General features: G+C 44.8%; 1 protein-coding gene across 2 annotated transcripts in view; it reads left to right on the forward strand.

Annotated features, from left to right (window-relative positions):
* The first annotated feature begins 19423 nt into the window (after positions 1–19423).
* GLI3 (GLI family zinc finger 3) overlaps positions 19424–22545 on the forward strand; it is a 280224-nt gene continuing 277102 nt past the window's right edge. For both annotated transcript variants that reach the window (XM_036918904.2, XM_036918905.2), the window contains exon 1: positions 19424–19900. The gene's annotated coding sequence lies outside the window, so the exon portion shown is untranslated. The remainder of the gene's footprint in view (positions 19901–22545) is intronic.

A 22545-nucleotide genomic window follows, 5' to 3' on the forward strand; every position in this document is an offset into this window, starting at 1 on the left:
AATTAAGTAGACACTGCCTCGCCAACAGGTTTCAGCCCCAGGAAGGTTCACTTTTGATGTGGTGAGACCTAATAAGGACAATGGAACTTTATTGAGGTGAAAGGGTTTATACCTTGCTTTATTCTCACAGTGGCAGTTCAAGTGCTAGAATCCTGTCCGCCTCAGGGCAAGTCGGCCTGCAGCAAGCCAGTGTCTACCTCTGGGCCTCTCTGCCCCCCCAGCTGTCTCAGTCTTTGTCCTAGAGGCTTCTGCCACCACTCCAGCCTCTGGTCTCCTGCAGCTATGTAGCCCAGAGCAGTGGGCAGAGCTCTTTACGTAGAGTCAGTAATAATGTATGGCTCACACCTGTGCCATGGGCAAGCCGACCAGGGTCGGGTGAGAATCCTGGCCATAGGAACTTTGATTTTCACTACAGATACCATGAGAGCTGATGAATTTTTAAGGAAGCATAAAGAGAGAAAAGAACAAAGGCAAACTGGATTTCACTCTGTAAATGATTTGTCTTGCTCTGAATCAGAAAGCAAGAGGAAGAAGGACATGAAGCTGAGAAGGGAACAGAGTGAATCATTTTGCTGGGTAGAGTGGGACCATGTGGCCACAGGAATACCATCAAGAGCTCTCACATATGAAATGTGCTTCTCTTTCAAATGTATTCTCTTTTCCACTGCCTTCCTTCGTTTGGGCTGTCAAGTCCTGCCTGTATTGTTAGCGGATTCTTTTACCCCAGCCCTTGCTTCTGGCCCATCCTGGTTCAATCCAGACTCCAGAAGTCCTTCTCTAAGGCTGCCTCTTCACTGTATTGAATGCAACCTTCCCTTGGCACGGAAGTCACTTCATGAGCGGATCCCCAGTCCGTGCCTCCTGCATGAACTCTCTCCACCACCTCTTCCCCACTGCAATACCCAACTTCCTGAACCTGTGTCTAGGAGGCTCTCAATTCTGTTCATTTACTTTCATCAGGTTCATGGTGTATCACAAGGAATTTGTTATTCATCTAAGCAAAGTTCTGAGATTTGTGAATATTTTCCTTTTTAATTAATTAGAATGGGTCTAGAATTATCCTTAAAATGTCTCTTTCTCTCATTTGTATTCAAATATGCTGTGCTTTCTTGAATAAGAGGGAAAGTAGTGGAATCAGTTCATGAAACTTGCCAGACATGTGAAAGTTACCTGTGAAAGGGTTAAGACAGGAAAAAGAGAACCACTGTTCTAGATTATATAACAGGACACTCAGTGTTCCACCCTTCAAAATTGTCAGACTTAATTCTAATTACTTATCTATTGCCCCCACTGTGAGCTGGTCAAATGTATACATTGCCCTCTGCACTGATATCTGAAAATGCCTCATAAAAACTGGAGGGTTTATTTTTCTATTGTCAAACGAAGTCAGAGATCTTGGCATTTCTCACAAAGATTACCAGAGATGACTTCTGGAAATGGGAGATGTGTTGTATGGGCCTTGGCTGGGAATGGAGGAAGGATTGAGTGGTCAGGAAGTAGAGACAGCAGATGTAAGCTTTTATTTCAATAATTTGGCAATAAAAGGAAGGAGAAATATAAAAGAGTGCATAGAAAAAAAGAAAAGGATACTCTAGCTTCCTCAATTCCTGTTCTCTCCAGTCTGGCTCTTCTGTAACCATTTCACAGAGAGTGTTCTGGCTGAAGTCATTAAGAACTTCTTTGTCAAACCCATGGCTCACCGAAATGCCCATCGTCCTTGATCACCCAGCAGCACTCAACTCAGGAGTCCAGTTCTTCTTTATGAAATGCTCTCTTTTCCTTCCTACTGTGTCATCAAATAAGATAGGAATTTCTTCCTATATTTTTGGCCACTCCTCTGCTGGTGTCTCCTTTGTGTGCATTCACTCTGCATATTGGAGTTCAGGGCTTTGAACTGGGCCATCTTGTCTTTCACATTACATTCTCTCTCTGGGCACCCCATCCATTCCAGTGGCTTTATATCCCAACTGTATGTCTTTGATTCCCTTCTCTTTTTTTAAAAAAAGTTTTCAGTCCACTGTTTTATAGATATACTCAACTTCACATTCAGACATCCTCACATAACTGTCTCACAAATGCCTTATTACATGTTCAAAAGCAAACTCTACATCTTTCTTATCAAATTCCAGTAAAATGGTGCCATCTTGCTGAAGACAACTTATGTCTGAGAACCATAACTCTCTCTTCACTCTCTCTCACCTTGCCTCCATATCCAATTTTTAACCAGGCCCTGTCAATACCACTTACAAAATATATCATCATCCACCTAATTCTATTTCCACTGCCACCACCTATTTTAAACCATCATCATCTCTTACCCAGCATTGCTGCAAATAGCACCCAGTGGGCTCTCAGCTTCCATTGCCTTCCAATCCATCTGCACACACCCCAGTTTGGGTTGTATTTCTACTCTCTCAAAATTCTTCAAAGTCTTAGGTCAAAAATGAATTCTCTGCGATGGCCCAGAGGGCCTTATAAGATCTGATCCCTGTTTATTTCTTCAGTCCTATTTCAGGCCACTCTTGCCCACACATGCTCATGATGCTCAGACTACCGGTTTCTCTATTTCTGACATATTCCAGGTTCCTTTCTCCCGGAAGGCTTGTGGCTGTGATTTCCTTAGCCTAGAATTCACTTACTGCTTCTGCCCATATCTTTGCCAGCTCCTACTCAGTATGCATGCCTCAGCTTAAATGTCCGTTGCTCAAAATAAAATCCCCTACCACTTTCCAAATAGAAGTAAGTAATTTAATGTGCCCTGTTAAACTCTCTTTTGGTGTCCTGCATTTTCCTTTATGGCACTTACCACAGTTGTCTCTCTCTATATGCGTATCTGTTCGACATCTTTCTTCCCTCCTAGTCTGTAAGCTCCATGAATGCAGGAACTATATCTCGCCTCTAATCACTAGCACTTAGTCCAGACCTGGCATGTAACAGGTACCATAATAAATGTTTGTTAAATGAATGGATAAATAAATGAATACGAAGTGATTGTTTGAGAATAAAAGAGAAAAAGTCTTAGAACTTAAAGACTTCAAACTAAGCCAATAACTAAATTCAGTCACTAAGTGATGCTAAACTTGAGGATGTGGGAGTAACAACCATGGCTCATATTTATTGAGGACTTCCTGTCCATTCAGAACAAGTTTAGAGCACTTCCTGTACAAAGTCACTGAACTCACATAAAGCCTACGAGCTTACACGTGAGAAAGCTGGGAAATAGAAATTTTAGTTAATTTACCCAAAAGACACAGAACTGGGAAGAGGATAAACCGGGATTGAAATCTGGGCAGTTCGGCTCCAGAGCCTTCATGCTCAAAAACTGTTTAATTCAGAACTTCCCAGTTGGTGAGCCATGAATGAGTTGCAGATGTGCCACTATAAATTGATTGGTTCAGCCCTGGGGAAGCCAGGCTGGTGGCCTCAGGTGGTGAGCAAGCCTTGTCCTGGGTCCCTCAGGGGGCGGCAGAGCAGTGGGGAGCCCTGACTGCCACCTGCCCTGGGTGTCCACATGGGCAGCAGCTGCAGAGGGCAGCACTATGCGCTGTGGATCAGGTGTTCCTGGAGCTGCCAGGTCACCAGGGGCACATGAGCAGCCCAGGGTGCTGGTGGTGGAGGTGCAGGGGGGCCGAGAAGGTCCGGCAGGAAATTCCATCTCCATATCAGTGAATGTCCAATTTGGCTAAACAATCACCCTTCTGGTTGTCTCAGCCGGCTGTGTGGTGGCCACCCTGACACAACCCATGCTTCCTACTAATGCGAGCTTTATCAGTGACTTGAAATGCTTTACTTAGGATGGTTTGACTGCTTTGGAAACCCATTCTCCTTTCTATCTTACTCAATGAAAGAAAAAGAAGAGATTTTAGATATTTTAATATAGTTTCAGCTTTTGTATGGACTTGAATGATTGTTAAACAAAACATTTTAAATGGTTTATTACTTGGTGTGAACAGAATGTCTTGTTGATAGTGACTCTCAAGACTTTGAGGAGATGGACACTGAAAACCCTTTTGAGCGGAGCTCCTTGAAGCATAAAACCTGTTATAATAAAGTTATGTTGGTGGGAGCAAGCTCAAGATTTTCCACCAAAAATATTGAAAAGATATGACTTAGAGCTTTTATATAAATTTTAGGTTAATACTTTCTTTAATTGTTTTTATTTATTTTCTTGTCATAATTATATAATATAAAAAAATAAAACTAATGCTTTTTGTCTATTTTCATATAGATGCCCCAAATTCTATCTAGCTACTCCAATGGTCACTTTCTCTGTGAGCTACAATGAGAATAAGGTTGAGAGTACCTCTCTGCACATAGTCTGGTTCTATGTGAAATGTTCATTCATTCATGCCTTTACTTCATAGATGCAGCCTCCTTCAGCCATGCTAGATAACTTGCAATACTTTTGAACACCCCATTCTCTCTCTTGCCGCTTTTCTGTGTAGTGATTAAGAGTGGAAGCTCTGGAGCCAGAACGCATGATTTGAAACCTAGCTTTGCCACTATTAGCTGTGTGACATTGAGCTCATAATCTTACTTCTCTGTTTTATCATGTTAAAAGGGCATCATAACAATAACCACCTCATAAATTGAAGTGATACTCATAAATAGCTCAGAATGAGGCCTGGGCATAGCCTAAGCCCTCCAAAAGTGTCACCATTGGTGGTGTTTCTCTTTCCCTCTTTCTCCTCTCTCTGCCCCTCCTAATCCATCCTTTGCCTAGCTAAGTGTTACTGAACCTGACAATGTCAGCTTACCTGTCATTTCCTCTGACTCACCCTCCCTGGCCACCATCGATTAGGCTAACAGACTCTCTTAACTGCTCAGGAAGCCCATAGTGTCAACCCTATCATAGGATTTCTCACACTGCCTGGCAATCTTCATTGTCATGTTATTACCCCCTGGTCCCCCACCCTGCCAAATGAGAGAAAGGTTTTTCAGAGCAGGAACTGTGGAATTAATGAGCTCACGAGCTCCTAGCACCTGCCATGGTTCTTGGTACTCAATAACTCAGATCCAAGTCCATCTACCTGGAAGTAATACACGTTTGTCAAAGCTTTCTCATTCTTGCCTTACCGAGTCACCCAAGTCCACACAGCTATTGTTTTATATGTGGACTCCTAAAGATGGTGGGGTTTTGTTTGTGGTTTGTTGTTAGCATTTTTAATTTTTCTTTTCAGGACTGAAAGTAGCAAAGGGAAAACACATGGTCCACATTACAGAGAACGCAATTTTCCAACCATCACAACTGGGTCTTACGTAAGCTTCACATCCTTTAGTGCCAGGGGGGTAACTTGCAAAGAGAAGGAAAGTAATTCTTTTTAAGTACAAAATTTACATGTGTGTGCATGTCTGTGTACTTGTAAGGGGGTTAGGAAGAGGAAAGAGTAGGAAAGAATGAACTAACATTTATTTAACATTTGCTGTGCTCAGGCTCCGCATGGGGCCCAACGTGTGGTAACTCAATCCTCACAGCACCCAAAGAAATCAAAGGCAACACCCACATTTACACACAGTCAAGACAAAGAAAACTTCAGTAACAACCTCAAGGCATGAAAAACATTTTCAACTAGGTCTTTTTAACTTGCACCCCTCACCTCTTTTTTCCACTAAGATGGGTGAGCAGACCCATGGGCCTAAGTTGGCCCTCCACCTCTTTTTGTATGGCTGCAAGCTCAGAATGGGTTTTATATTTTTTAATGATTGGAAATTTTTCAAAAGAGGAATAACATTTGACACATGAAAATTATGAAAACTATATGAAATTCCAATGTCACTGTCCATAAAGAGATTTCCTGGAACACAGCCCCACCCATTCTTTTTCACGGTGTCTTTGGATGCCCGCACGTTACAGCTGCACAATTGAGCTGTTGCACAGAGACTGTATGGTTTGGAAAGTCTAAAATATTTACTATCTGGTCTTCTACTAAAAAAAAATTGTTTACCAAGCCCTGTACTAAGAGAATGATTTTGAAAGTCTATGGTCACTTAGGAAAGTTTATTAAGAAGGAGAAAAAGAATCATTTTGACCCCCTTAATATTCTCTTAAATTCTAAGAGAACTGAATTCTGAAATAGATGTCAAATTAATATCTTATCATAATAATAAAAATATTCATATTTAGTCACATTGATGTTAAAGTAACTCTCCGATGTCCTCTATGCATATTTTTAGCTTTTTCTTACCAGTATTTACATGTCCAGTTTGCTGGGTATTGCTGAGGAAGAACTTAGCTGTGGGGGAAGATGGAGAGACAGCCCAGGCTCTGCTTCTAACTAAATTAAGCAAATCACTTAATCTTTGATTTAAATTTCCTTATCTCCAAATTGTGGGCTGGACAAGATAATCACTAAGGTCCCTTACAGTAATAAAATTATAGGCCTCTGTGACTTAGAACATAATTTTAAAACATTAAGTAATCACTGAGGTTTATAGTAGTTATGACTTTGCATTTATGGTAGATTGGTGGCCATATTTATGATTCATTTTACTCCAAATCTTTAGTCAGTATCTCAACTCCCAATTATGGCACTGTCTCTACAGGAAAATATGAGCAACTTTATGATGATTTGCTTCTCAAGAAGATTTCCAGGGATGCATTGAGGGGAAAACTGGAGAAACTTTTATAGGTCTGTAATTTATTACCAATTTGAGATTTGGGGGTCTTTAGCAAAAGACTAAAAAACACACTGGTATGAGTTTTAGACAAGCATTTATTATTTTTTCAATCAAAGAATGTACTTCTAGTAATCGACAATAAAAATATCTGATCCCTTTTCCGGAATGTTCCATCCATTGGCAGATGGATCTTGATACTGAAACAAATACACATTGTGTTTCTTAGCCATACGCATTTCCATCAGAATTCTGGGTCCTTTCTGATTGGTGGATCAGACAGGCAGACTCAGAAGCAGAACTGTAATTCTGTCTGGGGCAGGTTCACATTGTGTTCTGCATTGCCACTGTGTTGCTCACTTCCTTCAGACAGAGTTGTTGTGACTGTAGAACCGTTTGTAAAGAGAAACTCCTGCAGGAAGCCTATCCAGAGCTCGGGCTCCAGACCAGAACAGGCCGTGCCACTCTTCTCTGGGGAAGAAACAGCTGAGTTGTAGAAACAGATGGAAGTGTTCTATAGCCCCTGTCCGGGACAGTGTCAATCATCTCTAATCCCTTTCTAATACTTTGGGTTTCACATCAACCTGTCCTAAAGTTAAGTACTGGATCATGTACAACAAACTTAAATGGAAGCAGAATGAGAAGCAGAAACCTGGTAGTGGGCTAAAAATGGAATATAGTGCATTCTTTTCGTAATGTTGTTTGCTTTGCTCCCCCTGAGAACTAAGCATGTTTACAGCTGAATGAGACTTGGAGACTCTCAATACATTGGACCATGACTGTACAGTTCACTGTTAGAAGTTCCTCATCAGTGGGTAGCCTGGACACTCACACTGACTAGTCCACATCAGTCCTGGGCAACCTTGGTTATTTACAAGCTAGATCTGCCCCAGTCCCATGCTGTTGGGGGCTGAAAGAAGGATATGTTTTAATTCAGGGGTTGCTGAAGGCAGTTTCCAATGTTCATTCTCTCCCCTCCACCTCCCACCTCTAAACACCTTACCAATACCTTCTGTAAAACAACACAAAACAAGGTTAATGACTACATTTTCCATAAGCAATATTTCCTGATGAATCCATCTTTTTCCATAACTTTTACTTATACATATTTAGGATTCCCAAATCTTTATCTGCAGCTCAAACCTGCCCCTGCCTCACCTCAACTCCATGTTTATTTAGTATCCTCAGAGTATTTCTGACTTTTATTACCACACAGTCCTCAAGGTTGAAATAATCAGGTGGTACATATTCTCCCTGCCCACGTCATCCCTCACCTCTGTCATCACATGCTCTTAAATCCCATCCTCTACATTAGGATGATGCCACCATCTTATCACCAGTGTGAGAAAGTGGGAGCTGACATCTACTGACCCTCACCCTCTGCAAATCAAACTAATCACTAATTCCTAATTCCTACATAGGTTTTTGGATTCATCCCATGGGATTTTTGAAATGAACCTAAGGTAGAGAGTCATTCCTTCTCCGGGGTCTGAATCTGTAAGTGATGAACTTCCTTCCAGCTGAGGTCATGTGCTCTACGATGTGGTTGGAAAAACAGTTCTTGGCAAGATGCTCTAGCCAAGACTTGGAGAAATCTAGGGTAAGAAATGAAAAGAGAGAGTCTCAACAAAGATACTCTGCAGGTCATCTGCTTGCTCCCTTCCTGAAACTTGCTTTTATGTTATCCTTCTAAGGAGTTACCTTTTTGACTTGAGCCATTGAGTTTCTATGACCTGCAAATAAAGAGAGACCTACAAACTTCAGGTATCTGAGAGGCAACATCAGGAGCTACTGTGTTCAGAGACCTGTGATTATACACTGGCTTGTTTGGGGTGCTGGCGCATGACAGACTGCAGAGCATATAAACCCATTCTCAGGACTTGTCAGGGACTTCACAAACTTTGCCAGATAGTCTCAGCAGAAAGGATGTCATCCCTTAAAAAAAACTGAACCTTATCATCCAATAGGACTTGAACTTCCAAAAGACTGAAAAATAACAACTGTTGAAATAACAGCAGTTTGGGGGCTTTCACAAAGATGAGAATGTGACACTGGGGAGTCCCTTGGGTGCAAGAGCTATAGGTCTGGTGTGGTTCTATTCTTACCATATGTACTGTTTGGTCTCTTAAAATCAATATGGCCCCATGAGAAGCCTCAGTCATTCCTCTTTCTCTCTTGGGAGGCCATGTGCAGTGGTCAGAGATAACTTGGTCCAGCAGAAAGAAAGCATGCAATTGTTAATAAACATGTAAAGAGGAACAAAAACCTTTCACATGGGCATTGAAGTTGGGAGAGAGGTCAAATTGGGGAGCGTGAAAAGCAGTGCTTGGGATGAGCAAGTGGGGTTTGGTTGAACCCAATGAAGATGTCAGGGTAGGCTGGTGTCTGGGTCTGATGGTGTGACTGTCCATTCCCCTATTAAGAGGAGTGGGAGTGTTGCAGCCCCTCTACCCCAGGCACAGGTGGACACATGGATCCCGGGGATCCAGGTTTTATTAGATCTATGCCTAATGATTTTGGATGGGCAATTGCAGGACTACGAAAGGTGGAGGTTGATGTGGGAGGAGCAGAGAGGGCCCCAGAGTCTTTAAGAGTTTCCTCTAGGGAAATCTTCTGCATATGTGGATGTTTTATTGCCCTTGTCTAGCTTGGATTAACACATAGTCTACAGGCACACACCTGATCATCTACATTTGCTCTCTTACAACACTAAACTATGTTTTCTACCTTTATGTTGTATCTACCTACCACTTCAGCATCTTATTAAAAATAATAAAGAGAGAAATGTGGTATCCACATATAAATCAAGTATAAAAATCAAATGTGTATTCATATTTGAACTGACTGTTTATAGTTCATAATGCATGAGCAAAACCAAAAGTTTCTGTGATGACTGCCCTTGTACTGTTCACCATGTAACTTATTCACTATGTAAGAATTTGTTCTCCATGTAAGAACTTGTTCGTTATGCTTCAGAAGATTGGAGACTGACGAAAATTAGGCTTGGGGTGGATTAATGATTGTGCACTGAGCATTGACTCCCCTATACAGAATTTTATTGTTGTTAACAACCATTTGATCAATAAAAATGAGAGATGCCCTAACAACAACAACCAAGAAAAAGTACACACTTCCAATTGTAAAATAAATAAGCAACCGGGATGTAATGTATAGCATAAGGAATATAGTCAAAATATTGTAACAACTTGGTATGGTGATAGCTGGTACTTAGAATTATCATGTATATAAATGTTGAATCACTGTGTTGTACACCTGAAACTAATGTAATGTAATACTGTGTGTCAACTACCCTTCAATAAAAAATAATTATCTAAAAAAAAAAAAAAAAAAAAAAAAGAGTTTCCTCTAGGGACCTCTGCCCCATCTAATCCCACCTGCTCCTTAGCTTTGAGTGCTTTTCTAGATCTCTGGGATCTTTATGCCAAACAAGCCCTCCAGCTCCTATTTGAGCAGAGTAATATTCATCTTCACTGCCTTATGATGATCTATCTCCCCTATGTAGCACTCTGTTTGCCTATCTCTGTCTATCTTTTTATTCATTTCACAAATATTTATGGAGATCCTACCCTGGAACTACTTCAAGTATCTTTAAAATAAGGTGGAAAGAAATCAAGTCAAGAGTTTATGTGCCAGGCAAGGAATGAGTGTTATCTTATCTAATCCTCTAAATCATTTTATAAAGTAGGTCTTAGGATTCTATTTACCTGTGAGGAAACTGCAGCTCAGGCGCATTGAGTAACTTGCCCAAAAACATGGCCGTGGAGGTGCAGAACTAAAATCAGGGCTATTGGGACTCTCTGAGCCCAGGCTTTGCCACCAACACAGAGCTGAATTTTAAGGGGAAGGCAGCTTCCATACCGACTGGAGAGCAAGTGGATGGACCACTTTCCTTCCATTAGCTCCGTAACTGGGATCTTCTGGAAATGAGATAAGAACAGGTAAGTCCAATACCCTATAAGCCAGAGACCCTTTTGTGAATGGAAAGCAAGCTGGAACTGAGGTTTATGTTTCTGGGACCTCAATCATTCCCCTTGGGCAACAGGTATCTGCTCAGAGCATGGTGTAACTAAGAGTACAAAAAAAGAGTTAGTCTCTAAAAACCCTAAGACCTTGTCCTTCATAGAAGCTCTATTGTGAAAGATGCCTTGTCCAAGCCCAATGCCCTCTCTTTGGGTTTGGGAAATATGCAGGAATTTAATGGCTGCCCAAGTCTCGCTCATTTGGAGAAGCATGAATGAATTCTCATGGCTTGCCTCCTTCTGTGGGAGATTTTAACCTTGACGGCTATCTACCCAGCACCTTTCCAATCAACAGTATGATTATTTAACATTTTTAAAAAAGAGAGGTGTTTTATTCTGGCTTCTGATGCGGCCTTCTGATAAGACCAGAACCTGGATAACCCAGGCTAACTAACCATTTCTCATCTTAATTGCCTGGCCCACATACAGATAATTTAATTTACTCACTTCACCCCTTCATTTAGCACGTGTAGGTGAACTCTGACTGCAGTTCCTCTGGCGCTGTTCATTCCAGTTAACAAACAGCTGGGACTGCAACAAGCTGGTGTTTCAGGCTCCACCCTGAATTCACTCACAGCCTCCACAGCAGTGTGCTCCTTAGCCTGCCTCTCTTTGAAAGGTGCTCCACAGACAGAGGGCACAGGTGGCCTTGTATATTTATGCTCTGAAGCATATCTAGTATTGGTGGAGCTTAAGAAGTGGGCAGAATGAATATTTGTTACTTTGTTTTTCAGATGGTAAATAAGTGGAGCAGATGTTTCTCTAGATGGTATCTTGGGAACTGAAGCAACACCTAGAATCAGTGCTTTCAAATGTGATGCAAAACTTTTTAAGGAAAGAAAAATAAATGCAGTGTATGGTTCTTAATTCATGCAGGAGTAAAACTATGAACTAAACATATACCGACACTTCATTACAAGATACCTTTTAAATGAGGATCTCAAAACCCTTCTGGATGTTACCTAAGGCTGTGGGAATAATCGCATGTGTTAGGTGGGATATAGGCACAGCCAGCATTGCCCTTCTGTCCTGGAATCTGACAAGCTTTGCCGAACACCGAGCCCTCAGCCTGCTGCCTCCTCTGCCTTCCTCTGCCTGGGCCACACTCTCAGCCCCATGGCTGCTCTTCATCCCTGTGTCTCAACCTCAGTCACCTCCTCAGAGAGGTTCCCCATGATCACCTATGGTAGGTCCCAGCCCTGATATCTGCCAATTAGGCTGTCCTTCTCCTGTATAGTGCTCACCACAGTGTACACAGTACATATGTGTGTATGTGTGTTCATGTTTGTCTTCCTCTCTAGATTCTAAGCTCTGTGAGAGCAAAGAATGGGACTATTGGCTCAACATCATATGCCCAATGGCCTGTGCAGCCTGCCACATATCACAGATTCATTGCATGTTTGTTGAATGAGTAAGTGATTGAATGGAGAATCAATCTAAAGTCCCTCAGTGTAGGCAGTCCAAACTAGACAGGAAACCTCATCTCTTCACAGAGCTTTGCCGCACACTGTCGTCCTCCAAGCCATGCTTTTTGCTGGGTTGTATAAAGAAAAACCTAGACTAGCTAAGGGTCAGAAGCTTCTGTAAATGACTTTTGTAAGTGGCTGCGGGCATGGAAGAGTAGCAAGTTATCTGAAGTGGACAGCAGATACCATTATTTCCAATTTATATATGGGCAAGCAGAGTGAACTAATTTGGCAAACTACAAAGCTAGTAATAGTGGAGAAATGACATAAATCTAGGTCTGTTCTGCCTTATATGCTTCTGATTAATATTAAAATCCCAAAGAAGTGAGACTATTGGTCATTATCATAGAAAGCAGTACCATATGTTACACATTAGGGATAGACAGATAAAGAGATGGAGATAGAGAGAGAGACCAAGAGAGAGATGGAGACAGAGGCTCCAACTTTTCACCATGTCTCTATCACATGTGCCCCCCTCCTGGTCACACTGGACCCTACAGGGGCCAGGAAAGGCCTGCTCCAGTAACAAAAGTATAAAAAGACTCCCTGGCTCTGATCTCTCAGCTACTGGGTTAAGGTGCACAGAGCTTCTATGATCTTCCCTTCCCTGGCTGGGCTCGCTCAGGCCCACATCCTCCTTGGTGTTCATTAACCTTTCCACATAGCCACCATGAGCATGGCTCTACTGGTTCTGCTGGACACTGGTGGCCTTGCTTTTAAGGTGTGACCCATTGGTTTTCCATCACCATTCATGCTAACCTCTCACTCTGGTCTCAGGGCTCTTCTTCTGAACCTCATAGCTATGGAGGTGGGGAAGGTCCTGCTGCCCAATGGGTATTGTTGTTCCCAAGCATGGGCCCATGGTGCTTCTTATCTTTTTTGGAACTATTCCAACTGTTTATTATGTTCCTAGATATGGGGCTTCATTTTTCTCAGTTTCTTTTGTAGCAAATACAGGAAATTGTACTCACCCAAATTCCTCATACTTGTTTGGAAAGAATACACAGATGAGCTGCTGTGTACATGTTCAGAGGCCTAGGGAGGGAGACCAAAGACAAAGCCAGTCGTCCAACATGTTTCAAACCACTTTCTAAGGGTGATGGATCCTGTAATTGGAGGGCCTCATTTTGGTGCACATCAGAGCTTCTCTGAATGCCAATATAGAGGGGCAGGAGTGAATTGCTCTGCCTATGAGAAATCAGTGGGGTTGGGTACCAAGCAGGAGAAGAACAGAGCAAATAAAAATCATGCAGTGGGGGCATGGCCAGAGATGGATGACAGACAGAAATTATAGCAGGAAATCTTGTCACTATTTGCTATGATTTATTTGATCTGACATCCCCTCTTCTATAGCCTATTTATGAAAGAACTCAGTAAAACCTACAGTTTGTGTAAGTGGATTATTTGGTCCAAAACAGCAAACCCAAGTGTTTTCAGGAGCGAGATAAATAATGTCAATGAGTGTGGCTGCAAGTGTCAGGCAGTGGGGAGTGGTAGAGACTGTAGCAAAATGAATACAGGGCAAAATTTATTCATGCACATCAAATAATATGCGTTAGCAGACACCATTTGTCTCATAGGCTACTGCTTATTACCTCAGCTTTAAGGAGGCTCAAGCAAGGGATAAAAAACGTTGCTGCCAGGTGGATGGGAGATGATCACCAAGGTAGTGGAGCAGCTCCTGGGCAAAGAGAAATGGAAGAGGTAAGTGAAACCAGCATGCTACATGAATAAGCTCCCAGGACAGGAAGGTGAGATCTCAAGAAACAGGTGCTGGTCACTAAACAGTTTTGTTGGCAACACAGTGAGAAATGTGTTTTATTTTTGGGAGACCAGGATGGAAAAAAATCACCTCTGATCTATTCAGATCATCAGTAAAATTTACCAAGCTCACCCCATGCCTCTTTAAGTAGGTTTTCTGTGGAGCAGACAAGGGTGTGAGTATGGGTTTGAGGTGATATTACACAGCCCCACAGGGGCTCTGAACTGTGCAGAAAGCCAAAGGGAGGGTTCCAGGTCTTCCCAACTTGTGGGATTGGCTGAGGTCCAAACCAATTACAGCAACATGTCCAGGGTGAAGAGGGACACAGCTGACATCTGGGTTACATTTACAATCCCAATGTTCCAGAAAGATGGAAGAATAAATTAGGCGGGTGCTGAGTGAGAGCCCTGTGGAAGGGCACCTGTGCAAGGCACTTAAGAGTATTCTCCCTCTCTGGCAGCCAGCCAGTCAGGATGGGACAGCTTGGGCCTGTCCATTAGCACCACCTCTGGGACTGTCTCCTTCCCAGGGCACTCCTGAGATATCTGTGTGGCTGGGGATCTGTCTGCATCCCCAACACTTTCCCTCCAAGCACACCGGCTATCCGGGAAATGAGAGGGGGCAGCAGGAAGCCTAAATGGGTCTATGTTGCCCTCAGGAAGTCAAGTCAGCTCAGTCTTGGAATTGATGGTTATGGCCCTGAGGGTGAATCCAGAAGAGAGCAGGTTAGGAGACTAGGAGGTTAGAGGAGGAAGGAAGGAAGGGTGAGGGGGAGCAGAGAGTAAGGAGTTGGTGACTCTGAGGTCTGGAGCCTTGGTTCCTGTTCTAGCTCCTGGCATGCCTCCAGGGGCTGAGTTCCCTCTCCTGTACTCATACCCATGGGACAGTTCTGCAGGTCAGCCTTCCTGCCTGGGAGGGTGGGCTGCCTTCTCTGGCTGCTCCTACTCAGGGAGCAGATCAATTGGAAGGTCCAAACCAATAACAGCCATAAGAAACCTTATTTTTGTTTTGGACATTGGTTCTCAAATGCAGCCGATAAGAGTATTTCAATTCGCACCATCTTTTGAAAATAGTGAGGAAGGCATGTCTTAACTGGTACCTACAAACTTCGCAAAGACACACAGATACATTAAAGGTCCTAGTTTTAGCATTAAGCTGGGTTCTCTGCTGTAATTCAGAAACATTTGGAAATGTTGGGTGGACTGGTTATGTTGTCTGCAATGAGTCTCTTTGCATGCCAGGCTGAGGAGCCTCTGGGAAATTACTCACCATAAGGGAAGGCAGCGTGCAGCAGACAGGCTTGGTTCAATAGTGAGCCCCCACTTGTGGATAGACGGGTCAGTAGGGCTATAGGTATGTGGGTGGGTGTCAATGTTTGTATCTGTACAAGAGAAGCCTTCACTATCCCTAGTTTAGGGACATAGAAGAGATGTTAGTCCTAAAAGAAAAAAGTTACTAAATAAATCTGTGCTGTTTTTTCAAAAGGAAAACTGGTAAGATAATATAAGGACCAACATAGTAAGAGCCTTGTGATCAAGTAAAACTCCAAAATGCAAGTGATCCTTCTCTCCATGAGTGCGTAGAATGTACTGTGACTTCAGAGCACTGAGGATGCCCAAGAACATAGTGGCCTGAAAGGCACCAGCCCCCAGTAAGCAACCCTATGAAGGGCAAATGAAGCAAAGGTGACAGTTCTGCATTTTATAGGAGAGGACCAGCAGAAAAGGGGAAGAAAATGTTGGCCATCGTGGTGGTTTTATAAAGGACACATGTTAACTGTTTCCTCTCACCTGGCCAAGAGGAATAATGCAACCTACCTTTGACAAGGTGATTATTCTCTGGGAATGCAAACCACTAAGACTGATTATGTGCAACACAGCTACCTGGAGCCACCTTGCTTGGCTGCCTGAAGAAAGTTTGCATCAAATGTGAATAAAGCTTAGCTGAAAGATGGAAATAGAACTCAGCAAAATTGTTTGAGCCCCTGGATCCTGACTTGCCTGAAGCCTATATAAACCCTTTGGGACTTTTCAGTCCTCAACAATGCCCCCCACTCTTTGAAAATTAAGCCATTTTGAATTGGAATTTTGTCACTTGCTACTGAGAGTTTACCTGTGTATGTGAAATATCCATTTTGAATTTCCCAAGAATGAATTGGGGGCTACTGTGCAAAGATGGAAAAGCGGCACTGGTAATTGAGTGTGAGAATGGTGGTTACCTATAGCACACACAACAGGGCAAAGAATGCAGAGGAGCAGGTGAGAGGTTCTCAGGTTCACCCTTTGTCCTCTCAGCTGCAACTCTTACATTTTCCCAGACTGTCTTTTCCAGTGCTGGTACAGGTTGAACTGGGTCCCTCCCAATGATATGTTGGGGCCTCAGAATGTGATCTGATTTGGAAATGGGTTGCTGCAGATGTGTTTAGTTGAGATAAGGTTATACTGAAATAGGGTGGCCTTCTTACCGAGTGTCCTCATGAAGAGGGAGAGGGTCAAGGTGAGAATATAGAGGCACAGGCTGGAGTGAAGCAGCTGCAAGCCAAGAACACTGAAGACTGGCACACAGCTCCAGAAGCTAGGAAGAAGCAAGAAAGGATCTTCCCCTGGAGCTTTCATAGGGAGCATGGTCCTACTGAAATTGAGTTTGGACTTGCAACCTCCAGAACCATGAGACAATAGATTTCTGTTGTTTTAAGTCACCCAGTTTGTGGTTCTTGGTTATAGGGGTCCTAGCAAACTAATAAAATAACTTCAAGTCTCCTACTTGATTCAGTTTGTTGCCAAAAAACCCCACAAACTTTTATAGGCTTGATCGCTTTGAGGACTCAGTATATTAAAGTTTCCTAGGATATTTGCATTTGAAAAGAGAACTGATTAGAGATGGCAATAAATGAATCTATAACGGTGGAATTTTAGACATGGAAGAAGGGCAATCTCAGAGCCCTGTATGTTTGTATGGGCTTATTTATCATTACAAGAGAGGTTTCAATATTGAGTTTCAAGGTACTTGTGGGATTTTTATAGATGTCTCAGGAGCCAATGCCGAAAAGGGATTGGGAGAAAATTGCAAACAGAGTAGCTCTCTTTTTTATTTTGAGATTCCACATAAGATTTCATTTGAAAAAAGAGTTCTTGTGTTAAAATAGATTGAACATCACCGCATTATGGCATTATTTAACTCACATTATGGCAAACCATGTTTTTTCTTGCCACCATTTCTGCAAAATGTGCCCACTAACATATATGTTTACTATGAGAGCAGAGAGGTGTTAGCTTTTCCCAAGAATCTAAGGTGAGGAAATAGGATGCACAGAGGACACCAGCATTCTTCCTCCACTTTTTGTCTTTAGCTATTCTGATGGGCACAATGGGAAAGATTAGCTGCTTTTCCTTCTTGTCTTTTTAAAACTGAGAATCATGGTCTTTATGATCCAAAATGCACTAGAGAACTGTTTTAAGCAAAAGTCAAAATATCTAGCTTTTTTAAGTTGTTGATTTATTGGCTGTCTTTCTTCTTTTTATTTATTTTTTTTGCCACTGGGTGAACAGAGAAGGCTATCAGACTGTATTATTTGTATTCCTGTGACTGAGGCAGCAGTACAAAAAAAAAATTGTGACTGATGCTGAAGGAGTATATATGGGAAAGAGTGGCTTGCAACTCTTCTGTAATTGCAAAAATGTAATAATTATTCATACACATTTCTGTTCCTTTGTATTTTCATATGCATTATCTCATTGGAAACCCATATAAATCCAGGGAGGTGTGTGGCCTGGTTTTCCTATCACCTTCCCACAGATGGGCTCAGAGCCTATGCAGGCTCAGAATCCTCCTGGGCCTGGGGCCAGCTAGCGAGGGGAAGCTGGGACCACCACCCATGCATGTTTCCTGAGACCCCTGCTCTGTATGATGAGTAAGAGGTGTTTTGTTTTGTTTTTAAAGAGTGGTGAGGTAGAGAGAGAAATCATACAATAAATGGCTGAAAGGACCTTCAGCTCTCCCTTATCTCCATGCTTCTACCATGAAAGTGTAAGTCAGGGTCTGCTTTTATCATGTTTTTGAGATAAGCAACAAGTCCCAGGAAACAAATAGTGAATACCACCATCAATTCTGTTAAAAAATCCTCCAGCTAAGCATTTGAATCTCAAAGTGCTCTTCAAATCATAATAGCTAATCATTCATCCACCCACTCTCTTCCTTCAGTCAAGACCCTCAGCGAGTCAACACAAGTGCACCTAAGCTCTAAGCACTCACTGCTGGCGGCGGCGGGTGGGTGGGTAGACGCTCAGCTTATCCCACGAAGAACGGATTTTGGAAAAGTCACAGGGGTTTTCTTTTCTTTTTCTTCCTTTGTTTCCCCCATAGGAGCCCCTGTTTTAAGTTAACGGATCTAGGTTGGGTCCATTGAAAGGGAACTGATGAATGCAGGCTGGCCGGTTGAGAAAGGAGGGAAAATAATTTTTACTAGTATGGGCCGCTGGAAATAAATCAGGGACAGAGATACTTTGCAGCTCACGGAAAAGCAACACGCTGGAGTTCAGGCTTCAAGCCCGGGGCTTTGTTTTTGTGTCTTTTATAAAGTGGCCCATGGGGACAGCAGGCTGTGTAGGGGGAGTTCCCACTTTCCATATTTGGCCCCAAGGGCAGATGAGTCCGGTGAAGAGGAAAACCCTCAACTTTCCAAAGCATCCTCTGGCGAGAGAGCGCGTTTCAGGAATGGCCAGGGGAAATGTAAAAGAACACGGGGGGCGGGGGGCAGGGGGATGTGCTCAGAGAGGCCTTAAAAGAAGAAAGGGGAACCCAAACTGGGAACAAGAGTAAAGGCAGGCGAGAGGCGACGCGAGCAGGCAGGACGCAGCCCGGACGAGCGGGGCGCGGGGCTGGGGGACTGGGGGGCGTCCCAGCGCTGCCGCGAGCGCGGGCAGGGAGGGCGGCGGTGACATCACGCCCGGGCCCCCTTCCCCTCACCGGGTGGGTGGGGCCTCGGCGCGCCGAGCGGGCGCGGGGTCAAGGAGGGGGAAGAGGAGGAGCAGGCTTGAATGTGTCTGTGCGAGGACCCGGGAGGGGCGGCGGGGGCGGAGGGAGCGCGCGCGTGGCTCCGGGCGCCCGGGTCCCCCTAGCCCTCGACCCCGGCCCGCTGCGCGCCGTCGCACGCACCGCTGCTGGGACCCGCTCCTGGCGCACGGACTCGGCGGCAGGGGAAGCCCTGGCCCTCGGCGCGGCCTGGAAAGAGCGAGAAAGCAAAAGTAAGGCGAGCTGCACTCCCAAGTTTTCCCAACTTCGCCCCCTGCGGCGGCAGGCGTCCTGCTGCTCAACGCGTCCCTCCGCGCCTGAGAGTGGCAGAAAGAGAAGGGACGGGGCGGGGGCGGGGGCGGGGGCAGAGCGAGCGCGGGGGAGCGGGGAGAGTCCGGCGACTTGTGCTAAAACTTGGAGGAGGAGGAGCGCGGGGAGGAGGTGGAGGAAGAGGAGGCGAGGAGGGAAAGAGGGAGCGCGAGGGAGGGAAGCGAGAGCCGAGGGACAACTTTTCCTCCCGGTGAGTAGCGCGCGCCGCGCGGGGTCCGGGCAGGGGGCGCCTCCAGCGCGCGCGGGCTGCCCGGCCGGGATGGGACCTTCTTCCAGAAAGTGGGTTGGACGCCAGGAGGGGACTCCGGTGGGGGCTTGCTGGCTTTCTCTTTCCCCTCCCTCCCGCGGGTGAGCCAAATCAGAACTGTCACTCAGGGCCTGTGAGTCAGAAGGGATCGGATTACACGATCCCTGAAACCGATGCCGGAGCTGCACGAGCGGGAGGGGACGGGCAGGGCTGCGCCACCGGCCCCGGCGCGCTCGCACACTGGTCCTCGCGCCCCCTCGCCGCCCCGACTCGCCCTCCCCGCTCGCCCCGAGGCCGCCGGCGCCGCACCATGCCCGCGGCGGGCGCACCCCGCGCCCTGCCCGGCCGCTCGCCGTAGCCGCGTCGCCGGTCCGCGCCCGAACGCGGGTCTATGGGAAGTTCGGGGACTTGACAGCCGCCGCTGCCGCAGGTACGTCCCGCCCGAAGTTCTTTGTTTCGCCCGCCCCGCACCGGGCAGCCAGCTCCTGCGGCTGCGCCCGCGCCCCCGGGCGAGAGGGGGTCCCCAACGGGGCGACGGGAGATGAAAATGGCTGTCAGGAGGCGCGCAGATTTAGAGAGCAGCCCGTGAGGCGTCGGAGCAAGTCGTTCCCTCGCTCCCTCCTCGGAGCGCCCTTTCCAAGTGTCCGCCCCTCGGCTACCCGGAGACCGACCGGAGGATTTCACATCCTGTAGGGAGACGAAGTTTGCAGCAGCGGCGGAGGCACCCCTCGTCCCCGCTCCTCACCCAAAGGGCTTCCAGGAAGCACGTTGCACCCCAGAGCCCTGGCGCCTCCCTGGGCGCTGCGGCGTCGCCCTTGGGCTCCGTGCGCGGGGGTCCGCGCAGGGCGCTGCCGCCGGGGCTGCCCCCGGCCTGCGCTGCCCTCGGAGGACGGGGGTGCGGTGGGCCCAGGCAGAGACGCGGCTCCGTGCTGTAGAGGAAAAGTGAAAGTTGTACCATCTGTATACGATTTGGGAGTCTTATTTCTTTCCTTTCCAGGGACAGCGCGCGCACACACAAGCACACAAAAAGGAAAGAAAGAAAGAAAACAAAACAAAAGAAAGAAAAACGTTAGACGCTGCAGGGAGCGAGCGCGGGGGTGTGGGTAACAGTGGCCCCTGCAATAAGCATTTAAGAGGCCTCATTTTCACCGAGCAGAGCCGGGTATGAATCACTCTGCAGGGGACAGTTACTTTCTTGAGTTGCAGAGGGAAAATAGGCGGGAGGAGGTGGAGAAGGAGTAAATATTTACCCCAAACTTGGAGAGCTTGTGAAGCGACTTTCAAGCAGATTGCCAGATGCCAAAGCTTCCCTGCACACCCGGCCTTTTATCCTTCCCTGAACTTTGTGCTCCTGTCCCGGATTGCACCTCCTTCAGGCGATGCCATCCCGAGAGGGGCTGCACCCAGGCTTCACTTGCTGACCCGATGTAGAAGGAGGATTAAGAAGGCATCCTCCTGGCTGTTACTCCTGCCCCCAACTCCCATCTCCCTGGTGTGCAGTGCCGAATAGATTCTGGCCTTGGGTACACTGCTGGTGGACCTCTGCCAGTTTATATGTACATATATTTATGTAAAACATTTTCTCCCAGCTCTTTGCCAGCTGTTCCACATTTTCCAGCTGCCATTTCAGTTTGAAATGATGGACTGTCCGCATCTCCAAGTAAAAGAGGCCTTTAGTCAGAGGTATTGGAGGGCCGGCTGCTGTGCAAAGACATGGCAGTGCCATTCGTTGGACTAGTATTATTAGTTCTCAAAAACACATTCTGCTCTCCCTTTTCCTTTACTTCTCTTTCCCTCCAGTTAGTCTTCCCAGAGAACTTTGCTGGGAATTCACAATCATTAGGCTTTTCCCTCTAATTGTGATTTTGTACAAAATTTGGATGAGGCCATTTTTTAGATCCCTGAAATAAAGCTTCTAGTGGAAATAAATTAACTTTTAAAAAGAGTTCCAGCTTGAGTGCGTCGGTCATGGCCAGTGGAGGGGGAGGGGGCAGCTCTGCCATGGCCAGATGAAATGATCTCATTTCAGTCTATGTTACACTTTTTGCATTGTTTGATGTCTTAGCTTATTATAGACAGAAATCTTCAGGAATTGGCCTAAAGTATTAATTTTGAGTATTTATGTAATTGCTCTGTAATTTGAATAGGTGCCTTATTGATTGATTCCTGTAATTATTTCATTTAGGTTTTAAATTAAAAATTAATAATAGTCTGACAGTTTCTTAATTACATGTGTCAAGATTATTTTGAAGGAGGAAAATGCTGGGTTTTAAAGTAATGGAACAACCTCAAAATCTCTTTATTTTTCTAAAGCAGAGTAGTTTTTCAGTTGGGGGGATATATTGAAGCAGTGGTGATTGGGTTTTAACAATGTAAGCTGTGCGAAGTATCTAAAGAATTTGTTTATGTTAGGTATTATTGGTTGTAACAACCTGGTGCACACACACTGGCCAGTCAGACCTAAAATAAACATGAAATAACATTTAAATTAGTTGTAATAGCATACTTCTAGAGAGTAGAGTTTATTTTATACTAAAAGCTATTTAATTAGACACTCCCTGCCTCAGGGGAGATCTTTTCAGGGTATATAATTCTTAAAGTCAGCCTAGGGAAGCCAGGTTTAAGATTCCTGAATGAGTCCAATGTGAGAAGAGTCTAGTGAAACTTCACACATGCAGGAGGACTTTAAAAGGCTAGTAGGTCTAACTCGGATACCTAACAATTGCCAGTATCTTTAACATGTTTGTATTCCTTGATTGAACCCTGATATAAACACATTTTTATTGTATGTCTAATTTGCAAAAGACTACTGATGAAATGAGAAAATTCAGTACTGATGAAAAATGGCTCCGTTGAGTTATTTCATTACTTATTTAATGAAAGAGTCATTAATTTATGTTTGGTGCCCAAGCTTAAAAGTTGAACTTTCCTTTGTTTCTTGGCCGGATTTCTTAATTACCTGCCCTGCTCTAAGGGTTCCAGACTTCTCTGCTTAGTCGTTGAGAGGTCTTTCCTTCTGTGTAAGGTAACCTCCTGCTCTTCTCCTCTTCTCCCCTTTTTTGTGAGGATAAGGTT

The sequence above is a fragment of the Manis pentadactyla genome, chromosome 7 (genome assembly GCF_030020395.1).
Source record: "Manis pentadactyla isolate mManPen7 chromosome 7, mManPen7.hap1, whole genome shotgun sequence".
NCBI classification, from domain to species: domain Eukaryota; kingdom Metazoa; phylum Chordata; class Mammalia; order Pholidota; family Manidae; genus Manis; species Manis pentadactyla.